This window comes from Lynx canadensis, chromosome A3, assembly GCF_007474595.2.
Source record: "Lynx canadensis isolate LIC74 chromosome A3, mLynCan4.pri.v2, whole genome shotgun sequence".
NCBI classification, from domain to species: Eukaryota; Metazoa; Chordata; class Mammalia; order Carnivora; family Felidae; genus Lynx; species Lynx canadensis.
In genome coordinates, this window is record NC_044305.1 from 12803684 (window position 1) to 12815069 (window position 11386).

An 11386-nucleotide genomic window follows, 5' to 3' on the forward strand; every position below is an offset into this window, starting at 1 on the left:
GCGGGGGAGGCCGGGTGAGAGGCCGGGGTGGACTGGTGACAGAGGTAAGTCACGCAGAGCCCGCTAGGGAGGGAAACAGCATTTGGATTTGATTCTAAGAACAGAAAGCCGCTGATGCATTCCACGATGAATAGCGTCTGCTTCGTGTTTTCAAAGGCTCACTCTGGCTGCTGTTGTAAGGGGACCTGGGGACCAGATCGGAACGAGGGAGACCCGTGGTCCGGGGGGGGCGGGCAATGATGGAGGCACGGGCAGGACAGGGGTGCTGTGGAGACTGGGGGTGGATGGACCAGGTCTGTCTCCAAGGTCAGCTTGTTGATGGATGACAAGTGCCGCTGGGGAGTGGGGGAGAAGCCTAGCTTTTGGCTGAGCGGTAGGGCAGATGGCAGTGCCGGTTAGAGATGGGGACACTGGGGGAGGAGAAACAGATGGGGGGGAAGGGGGGGACGGTGGACATTAAGGGGCTCTGCAGACATGGTCCGCGAGCAGCGTCTGTCCGTTGGTTCTGTGTGGCCGACACCCCCAACTTGGAAACCCGCCTTCCAGGCTACACCTCATTGAATAAAAATAAAATGAAAATCCTGCTGCTGAGGACACAGCCTCATTAACTCACAAGTGAAACAGGAAAGGGCAGCAGAAACCCCCAGCGACAGCCGAGTGCCATGATCGCACCCCGATGGTCTCCCAGAAGCGTCTGCGACCAGAGCCAGCGGAAGGCAGAGGGAAAACATTACTGCATACTTTTTCCGATTTTTTTCCACCCAACGTTCATGAATGAAATTCCGACACCGCCGTCTTCGACATCTGCTTAATGGATCCCGGCTTGAGGAGCCAATTTCGAGCCTCGGTTTTTTGTAGCGAAACCCAGCAACAGCGTTTGACTCGGTTTTGTAAGATTGCGGAGTCCGGAGCGGCGCCCCCTTTGCCGCCGTGAGGAAAAGCCGCCCGAGCAGCAGGGCCCCGGCAGCCGGCGCGGTTATTCTGGGTCAAGTCGGAGGCACAGCGGTGAGCACATCCGGGCACAAACGTCCAGTGGGGTCCCTCTGCCCAGATGTGGCCTCCACTGCTGCGCATCCCCCGGCCTTCCTCTCCCCGCCTGCTGGGGACAGAGCTGTTCCGGGGGGTCGGGCTGATGGGACCCAGCCTCCCGTGGTGGTTACACAGTCTGCCACGGGCAGGCGGCTCACAGTCTGATCGGGTGACATCGCGGGCATTCCAGGGACACTCGAGGCCCGGATGAGGGCTGCCTCCGGTATTCCAGCCCGGTGGCTGCAGGGCAGCACAGGGCGCGGGTGTCGTCCCCCTGTGGCCTCAATTGACCGTCTTTCCCCACTGCCCAGGGCCCGGCTCTGGTTCTGAAGCCGCCTCTCCCGGTGCCAGAGCCACAGCCCCTCGTCCCACCGCCAACACCCACGGGGCTCATTTGGACCATTCCCTGGGCCACACGAGACTGCTGGCTTTGCAGGATTATCGATCTGATCTCTTCGGCTGGGGCTGTAGCTGTGAACCAGCGTCTTTGGGGGGGGCATGGGGTCATGTGAGTCAGACCCACACTTGGGCAGAGCGGGGCCTGCGGGCCACTAGTGACGACGTGCCCCGTCTAAAGCAGTCCTCACTGCACGCTTCCCGACGGTCCCCATGCAGAAAGGGGGACAGAAGAGACAGGTCTTCCAGCTTTTTCGGGACAGCTACAAGTTGGCTTGATGCAAAATTCTTCAGTTAAAAAAAAAGGTTGATAGCTAATTTAAATGTGTGTGTGTGTGTGTGTGTGTGTGTGTGTTTTAACACCTTGGGGGAGGGACTCAAAACAAACTGGTTTCGCCTGTGACTGCTGCGTGATACGACATTAAAAATGCTGAAGCGCGACTGCATGTGAAGTGCTTGCTGTGTGCCTGGCATTGAACTACAGGCTTTGCAGGTATTTTCTGAATCCACAGAACAACCTCCAAAGCGGTGACACTGTGATTCTTCCCATGTGGCAGGTGGGGAAACTGAGGCGCCGGATCCTTTGCCCAAGGTCACACCGAGAGGAATAAGGTCAGGGATCCGAGGCCGGGACTTCTGCCTCGAGAGCCCATACTCCGACCTCCTCGCCATCCTGCGTTTGGTGACTTAGAATATTCTGGAATTGTCCTAGGATTCTACAGTCAAAGCAAATCCTGTAACTGTGAAGGCCTGCCATGGGTGTGTGTAGATCAGGAAAAGTGAGGGATTTGCCGAGGGCGGTGAAAACTGCCTGGGGGCAGAGCAGGTCCAACGTTGGCGGTGGGCCTGGTGGTTCAGACTGGTGCGTGTTTCTCTCTGGTTCTCTGATAAAGATACAGACACGGAGACGGAGACGATAAACGTGTCATTAGAAACCAAACAAAGCAAACACATCAAGACCTCGCCTGCTGAGTTATCCTTCCAAGGCACCTCCTGTGTCTGCTCAGAGGAATTTGACCTGAGGGGGGCGCCGTGTGCCCTCTGCTCCCATGATGCGATGCCCTCCGCTCCCATGATGCGATGCCGTCTCCTGGACCCAAGTCTCTGGACTGGAAAACTGAGGCTTCATCTTTGAATCTTCAAAGTAGCAGACACCCTCTGGCCCCAGTCCACACTGTCTGCTCCGAACTTGGAATTCGGGGTCCACACAGCACACTCCAAGTGCAATGCCTGTCACACCAGGAGAACGGGATGCCAGCATGCGTTGTTTCTCTGTTTTCTTTTTAAAGGTTTTCCTTTTCTAAGTTTGTTTATTTATTTTGAGAGAGACAGAGACAGCATGAGCGGCGGAGGGGCAGAGAGAGAGAGAGGGAGAGAGAGAATCCCCAGCAGGCTCCACGCTGTCAGCGCAGGGCCTGATGCGCGACTTGAACTCACAAACCGTGAGGTCGTGACCTGAGCGGAAACCAAGGGTGGGCTGCTGAAGCGACCGAGCCACCCGGCGCCCCTGTTTTTTAAAGTTTTAAAGAAAAGCATTTGTAACTAGCCCATCAAATCTAGGATTTCATAGACAAAATTGCTTGGTTTGAGGCTAACATTTGAAACGATGAGTCCATTTCTAGAATATCACATAGGAGCACAGGTGGGGCACGGAGGTGGCCCGAGTGACAGTCGTGAGGGGGACGCGTGGATGGGTGCCTCTTGGGACACGCTGAGTTTCTGGCAGGTGGGGTGGTTTGGGCACCAGAGCTCAAGTCCTGCCTGGGGGTGGGGGAGGGGGTGGGCCCTCCTCAGCCCATCAGAGTCACAGAGAAAGGTGTCAGGGTGACCTCACCCCCGGCCCCACACGGTGGGAATGTTGGTCATGGAAAGAAATTTGGGTCTGTTTTTCTCCACATTTCCCAGGCCGAGGTTGGAGAGAACAGATTTTGGTTGGCTGGCCTGGCCTCATGGAAAAAATTCAAAAACGGCCCCTTTGTCCCCTCATGGTGTGCCCCTTCAGGTTCCTACCTCTCCTCCGAGCTGTCTGCCTGCGTCACGGCCGGGCCACGAGAGGAGATTAGATCATATATTTTTGTGTTAATGATGTTGACATATAAAGCTTGGTAGTTACAGCATTTTTAATAAATCAGGTTAGTGTCCCAAGGGGAGGCTTACCATGTGCTATTTATGCACAAATGCCTCTATCATTTAAGAGTCTTGTTAAAAATTGTAGTTTAAGAGCAGATTAACAGAGCTCTTCACAGCTGGCCTATTTGGGCAGGAACGAGCACACTGAACGAGCAGACACGCAGGGAGGGAGCTGGCGGGCAAGAACACCCAACAGCTAATTGCCTCCCAAATTAGTAGGGATGGAAAAGTAAGCGCTTTAAGACCCAGGTTTTGAGCAGATTAAAAATAAACAGTTCTGCAGGCCGTTTGCTTTTTGCCAATGCAGCATTCAAGGCTGCTGACTGCAGGTGAATTATTCACCAGGTGGCGGCCTCCTGCTTTCCAGAAGGGTCTGACAGGTCGGGTGTTTGGCCAGCTTTTGTCCTTTTTACCACTAAGGTGCGGGAGAGCGGATCCAGCCTCCGTGGTGACCCAGTGAAGCTTCTAGCCAGCAGCGATTGCTCTCGGTAACTGAGAGCCCCGTCAGCTGGCTCATCAGGGTCGCGCAAAGCTCTCCCTCCAAAAGCAGACTCTGGTCTTCCAGTAAGAGGGACCCAGTCTAGGCCCTGCGACTTGGCTTTTTCCTTCCTGACTTCCTTTGTCTGGACCTCGCCCTCCAAGGCCCAGATACCCCTTATAGGCAATAAACACACAAACATGAGACCAACACCATTTCAGATGATGAGAAGTGACAGAGAAACGAGTAACAGGCTGACGGGGACAGAAAGGGAATGGGGGAGGGGTGCCTGGGTGGCTCGGTCAGTTAAGCGTCTGACTTCAGTTCAGGTCATGATCTCACGGTTTGTGAGTTCGAGCCCCATGTCAGGCTCTGTGTTGACAGCTCGGAGATTCTGTGTCTCCCTCTCTCTCTGCCCCTCCCCTGCTCATGCTGTGTCTCTCTCTGTCTCAAAAATAAACAAAACATTAAAGAAAAAAAAATTCTTTTTTAAAGAAAGGGAATGGGGGGGTGCAATTTACCTTAGATCACGTGCTCAGAGAAGGCTTTCCCGAGGAAGTGACATTTGAGAAGGGACCTGTATGAACTCAGGGAGTCACTTACAGTGACACCGAGGGAGACTCTTCTGGGCACCGGGAACAGCAAAGGGTAAGGGCCCCGAGGCTGGATGAGCTTGGTGTGCTCAGAAATGAAAACGGAGGAGGGCACCTGTTGGGATGAGCACTGGGTGTCGTAACAATGTGACAATAAATTATATTTAAAAAATTTAAAAAAATAATTGAAATCAAAAAAAGAAAGAAAGAAAGAAAGAAAGAAAGAAAGGGAAAAGGACCCGTGTGACTGAAGAGAGGTGGGCGGGGGCTGGACTCTGCAGGAACTTGTAGACCAGTGTGAGGACCCTGAATTTGACCTTGAAGGCCAGGAGGGGGGTATCGAGGAGCTCTTACTGAGGAGGTGACCCGGGCTGCCACCCACATTAGAAATCTGCTCTCTAGTGTTACCTGGAAGATAGAAGGGTGGGGGGGGGGTGACAGGGGAGGGGGGAAGGAGAGGGATCTGGAGGGCATCACAGGAGGGGGGGAGGGGGAGAGGGGGTCACGGAGGGGGAGGCGGAGGGGGTAACAGGGCAGTGGGGTGGGGAATCACAGGGGAGGTGGACGGAGTGACTAGGGAGGGCAAAGTTGGAGGAGGGTGGAGAGGGTGACAGGGGAGGAGGAAGGGAGAGGGGAGTGGAGGGGGGCACAGGGGAAAGTGGGGGGGCAGTGCTGACCATATGTAGCAAGGGGTACCTCCTCCTCATACCCGTTAATACTTAGCTCTCTTTCCTGAGCCCCGCTAAGTTCCCATAACAAATTACCCTATTTGATCCTCAAAGAACCCTCTGAGGCAGGTACCAGTATTGTTTCCATGTGGAGTAATTTACCTAAGGTCTCTGAACGAGCAAATGTCACTGTCAGGATTTGAACCAAGGTCATCTTGCCGTCCTCTCCTCTGAAATCCAAGGACCGATGATCCCTATAATTCAACATTCAGGACCCTGGCGTGGCTTTCCCAGTCCCGGGTGCAGAAAAGGAGCCAGGAACTGGTTGCTAAGCAACCTAGGGTTCAATGGATCATAGGGGTGGGCAGAAATCAGGGCAAAGTGATTGGTGGCCCCAGTTATCACATGATCAAGACCTGACCAGTCAGAGTATCCCTCCCCCCCCCCCCCCGTTTGGCTCTGAGTTGCACACGTGACCCAGGTTGGTACAGATGAAGTCCGTCCCAGGACCTTGGCCTCAGTGTTGGGAGAGGTGCCCTCCTTCGGCTGGAGGGGCGCAGATGGGAGGCCATCCCTGACACTCTAGAAAATGTCAGGCCGATAGTGGAACTGACACAGAGGCCAGGCGAGCTGGGGAGAGGGTGCTGACAAAATTCTCCGAGTCCCAGGATTGAGCTGAGCCCTATTAAGCTAATATAAATGCTCTTTTTCTGTGAAACCAATTTGAGTGGATTCTTCTGTCACTTTTAACCCAACACGCCTTAGCCAGTGGTAGTACTTTTATCTGGGCTGGCTTCCCGAGCGAACTCCCTCTGTGTTCCGGGCTTGCATCACTGTCCCGGAAGCCCAGAGAAACTAGAGCCTCTCTTCCCCTCTCGTTCCGGCTGACACCCCCAGATAGCTTCCATTGGACCAACTTGAGCGAGTGCCCGTGCCGGACCTGTCACCGTGGCTGGAGGTGGAACACACAGAGGGGACAGGCTGGAAACCTGTCAGCCCCAGGCACCAGGAGTGTGTGGCCACAGCCCCACTGAATCACACGGAGAGAGGGCTGGCCAAGGAGACGGGGCAGTGGGAAAGCAAGAGGCATCTGGGACCTACAGACCATGGACATCCTGGGCCAGCCTGACAGCAGGTGGGCCTCCCGAGGGAGGACCCGGGAAGGTGGACAGAGGCAAGAACCAAGTCCCTCCTTCTCCAGGCACCAGCGGTCACACACAGAGTCTGGTCCCTGTGTGACCCTCCATGTTGGAGAGAAAGGTCGTTCCACCTGGCAGGGGAGAGGTGAGATGGGCCTGGAAGGAGCTGTCCTGGGGAGACAGGAGGCCTGACTCCCAGCCCTGAGCCGATGGCTACTCCCATCTTTTCTTATCTGCAGAATGGGAGAGGCCAGCCCCTCTCTGGACCTCAGGCGCCCCTTCTGTCAAATGGGGAGACTCCAGAAAGGGTCTCCAGGCGTCCAGACCAGCCTGGCAGGATCTACCCTTCCAGAATCTGTGTCAGCAATTTAGAGTCTGTAGAAGCCTCAGGAAGCCTCTCCCCTCCCGGCTGGAAGAATGTCATTAGCTGTGTTAGCCTGATTATGGGGACTGTGTTTGGGTGCCTGCCACCCCCAGAAGAAGGGAGGTCTCAGCGGGAAAACAGCTAATGTAATGGCATGGCGGCTTTATTAGCATATCTCCCAAACAAGCTGTGCGCTTAGCACAACAGACAGCGGAAGAGTAAATCTCGGCAGTGGGGGCGGGGAGGGGGTGAGAGGGGGACTCCTGCTGGGCTCCAAGGAAGCTGCTGGAAAGAGTGAGGAGTAAACAGTAACAAGCCTCTGCCCCTCCCATGATAGGACTGCCTGGGACACAGGGCCTTAAGGAGGTGTCGGTCCCCATACCCCACAAGGTTCTCTGTCGGAAATTTCCAGATGTGTGTCTCCAGGTGCAGCCCCGCGCACCTCAGACATAACATGTCCCCAGCGAAGCCCCTATATCGCCCACCTGAAACCCGTGCCTCCTGCAGGTGTCCTGTCACGGCTGATGGCAAGTGCCCAAGGTGATGGATGAGAAAGGCCTTAGCCAAAATGTGAAGGACAAGTTGAGAGCTAAAGATGGGCCAGGAGGAAAACAGTATCGACAATAGTTGACTAAAATCACCTGCCCCAAGGGGAGGAAAGGCAGAGCACAGGGGATGACTCTGTATGACGCCGTAATGATGGGTACATGTCATTAGGCATTTGTCCAAACGCTGGGGAATGTGCATCACCACCATGAGTGAGCCCCCGTGTCATCTGTGGACTCTGGGTGATCGCGATGTGTCAACGTGGGCTCTTCGATTGTAAGAAATGTGCCACTCTGGTGGGGGACGCTGATAGTGGGGGAGATGCTGTGGGGGGCGGCAGGGGGTTGATGGGAACTCTCTGTGCTTTCCACCCGATTTCGCCGAGAACCCAAAACTGCTCTAAGAAATAAAGTGTATTTAATTCACAGTTATTGTCTCCAAGGTGAGGGGCTGGAACGCTACAGGGGATACAAAAGACTTCAATTTTATCTTTAACTTTCCTTGCCTTTATTAGAAAAAGCACTAAAAACGCAAGAACGATGAAGGGTCAATGGTTGTCCATTCCGGGTATTTTGATACATGTGCATTTTTTTCTTATTCTTTGTACTCTTCGATCTGTTAGCCACTTCTCAAATAAAAGCAGGACAAAACAAACAAACAAGCCACCTGTCACGCCAGGGGCGCAGGGAACCAAGAACGTGGGTGGGAGGCTGGAGCCCGGGCTAAGGGTCTGGACACGGTGGGGGCCAGAACCGGGCAATGCTTTTACCAGGAAGGTCTTGGAGGCGGCCTGAGCTGACCTCAAGGTGCAGAATTGGTGGCCAGTGGGGGACACAGAGCTGCCCACTGAAGGTCCTGTCTTTCAGTTTTTCTTCCCGAGGAGGCAGACTTTGCAGAGGTGACAAACTCTTAGTAAATGCCGTAGGGCACCCCCCGCCCCCCGCTTAGGTCCCTAACCCTGTGAATGATTGCCTGTGAGTCTGTCCGGGTGAAGGATGGCGAGGGAAGCTGCTGGAAGAACTGGCCCTTCCCCCAAGACGATGCTCATTGCTTCTCCAGGAGAAGAAGGTAGAGGAGTGCAATCGTGGGCTCTCGGGGAGCCTTATTGTGCCAGGACATTGCTGAGCTGGAGGCCCCTGCAGGAGGTGACACAGTGAGGTTTCTCTTTATTTTCCTTCTCCTCACCGCCCCCCACCAATACCCCACCAGTTGCCGGTGCACTGCATTGGAGTCATTCCTTAGCCACATCGTCCCTGTCTTTGCATTGGTGGGTCACTCTAGGATGCCCATTCTTCAGCCCCCTCACCTCCATTTTCCTGTCTGCAAAATGGGTTGAAGTCTGCAAAGCAGCCTGGGAAGATCCCCACGATGCCTCAAGAGGTGGTTCCCACCCCACACTCTCTGTCAAGAGTGTAGGGCAAGAAGCAAACGCTCCGATTTCCACTGGGGTAGTTAGATACTCATCATTCGTTTATAATAATAGCAACAACAACGATGACAATGGCGATTTTTGTTTTTGAGTGTTTCTTACTACCATGTACCAGGCGAAATCAATTTACGATCTAATCTTCTGTATTATAGTCGTAGGAGGCAGATGCTGTTTATTAGCATTTGCATCTTAAAAAATGAAGTAGCAGACACAGAAGTAGAATCACTTTCCCCAAGTCCCAGAATGGGGGATGAGTCCAGGACTGAAATCATTCTACTCTGCCTCTCGGTACCAGGCCGTTCCACCTCAGATGTGTCCTCGGTGCCCCGGGGGCGTGGACGCAGGCCCACGGATAGATTTCATGGACGTGGTGATGGTCCCCGCCCTCTAGGAGGTCACAGTTTTTACCATCCAGGCTCTTAACACCCCAAAGATTGCCACTCATACTGACATGATGTGTTGACAGCTGTCTCCCGGGACCGGCGCCCCTCAAGGAAGAGAACCCCGTCCACCCACCCCCTCAAGATTTGGGGGGGGGTCTCTGTGATTTGCAGGAGGGTCAAGCTCATCTTTCTTTGGTGGCACTTCTCATGTGGGTAAGTTCTGTGGTCCAGGGGTCTCCGGGCACAGAGAACTGTTGACTCAGAAGGGAGACTCTACCCACGAGGGTGGCCAGGTGATCTCTCACGGGACTGTCTATCTGGGTGCACACAGTCCTTTCTTCAGACTTTCTGTGTGGACCCCTTCTGCTGCTGGCTGGGTATACTGACGTGGACTTTGCTGTCGGCCCGGCAGCCAGCACCACACTGTCAAAGGGAAATGGTAGCAGCGAGTCTTCTGGGTGTTGGAGGAAGCAACTGGAAAAGACTCCAGCTAGAGTTGAACCCTACGGTCCTTGCATGTGCACAGCACACGGGGACCAGTGGAAGGACCCCGGACGCCAGAGGCCTGTTTGTTGTCATTTATATTATTGTTAGCAGAGATTTAGGCCAGGGGGGTGTCTGCATTCTGGTTGGCGATGTTGAGGGTACGTGTCAACCTCATGCCGTAATGTCAATGATTCTTTGACTTTATGGGTGGAGTGATCACTTAGCTCCCTTTTAGGTACGAAGGCGACACACTTGACCTAATTTTCCTGTCTACCAGGTAAGCTCACTCAGCTGATAAACTCTTGTCGTACATACACGCCTTTCCCTTTCTATGTCTAAACCTTTGAATTTGATGGGATCTTAAGAAACGTAACTTCATACACTTTCGAACCCTTGCAACCTTTTACATTCCTAGGACCATACAACAATTAGATCTTTTCTTTAGGGAAAGATTATTACGTTATATGCTGTTGGACTTGGGGTTGTTTATATGGCTTTGTCTCACTCAAAACCAGAACTCCTTAGGTCATTCTATTATTATTCCTGCTGGAGCTAAAAACTGCTTTTTAATGGATGTATTTACATTTACTATTTCTGTCCTTTGTTGATACATTTAATGAGTCGGTAGCATAAACGTGATCGAATAAAAAGACGGCAGAAACACGTAGAGTATTTCGTTTTCTTTTAGAACGTTTATGTTAACTCTTTCTCAATTTGCGAAAAAATGTTTTTCTAAACACTTTGTCAGACCCCTTGAGAATCTGATAAGCTAGCGCCTCTCCCTCCAGAAACATACACAGGGGTGCAACCATCGTGTCCTGGCTCTTCATCATTGATCATTAGTGGGGCACAGTAACGTTCTCTATCCGTACTTCCCATTTGTCGGATTGCCTTCCCATGTTCAGAGCTTCTCATTAATCTGTTCATCCTGTCAAGCAGTGCTTCCTTCTTTCAATGTGAGACTTAAATACGATGACACAGCCTTGAGCGCAGTGTGATGGACACGTGGAGGACTGAACGACCCACTGCACTCTGGGGGCAGAGAAGATTGCAAAGAGACGGTGATGACCTTGGAGCTAAAACCCAAGAAGTAACTTAAAGTCTCCCAGGCAGAGTGGAGGGAGGAAAAGACTCCCAGTTGGATGGGCCAGAGGTGCAGAGAGTTCAGGGAAGCTGTGGCGAGAAGGGGCGGGACAGGAGAGGGGGTCTGGGGTGCGGCCCAAGCCGGAGAGAGAGGACGACGTGCTGACGTCAGCAAGGGCGCACGTAAGGAACCCTCTGCCGAAACACGTATTCTCGCACAGGAATTTGAAGACGATTTTACCCTGGAGTCGGTCTGCCAGAGTCAAGTCCTGCTTCTACAACTCACGACCTGGGTCACTCACTGACCATCTTGTGCCTCAGTTTCCTTCTCTAGAAATGCTGGGCAGTAAAGATGACTACTGAATTGGGGTGGCAGGGCCGGGGCGTTGAGGGAGACCCTGTGCATTAAGGGGCTACAGTGGTGCCCAGCGCGCGGCGATGGCTCAATACAAGGCAGCTGTTTCATTGTCATCAACATTATCGAAACGAATGAGGGAGGGGAGGACTCCAGTCTTGTTCGCCTCAGGGAGACTTCCTGGGGGGTGCTGGGTTCACCTTCAAGCGTGTGCATTCTTGGGTGAGAAGGTGACTGAGGAGGAGATGGAGGTGGGAGCAAGTGTGGGAGACTTCAGCCTGGCTTGGGGACGGGGAGGTGGACCCAG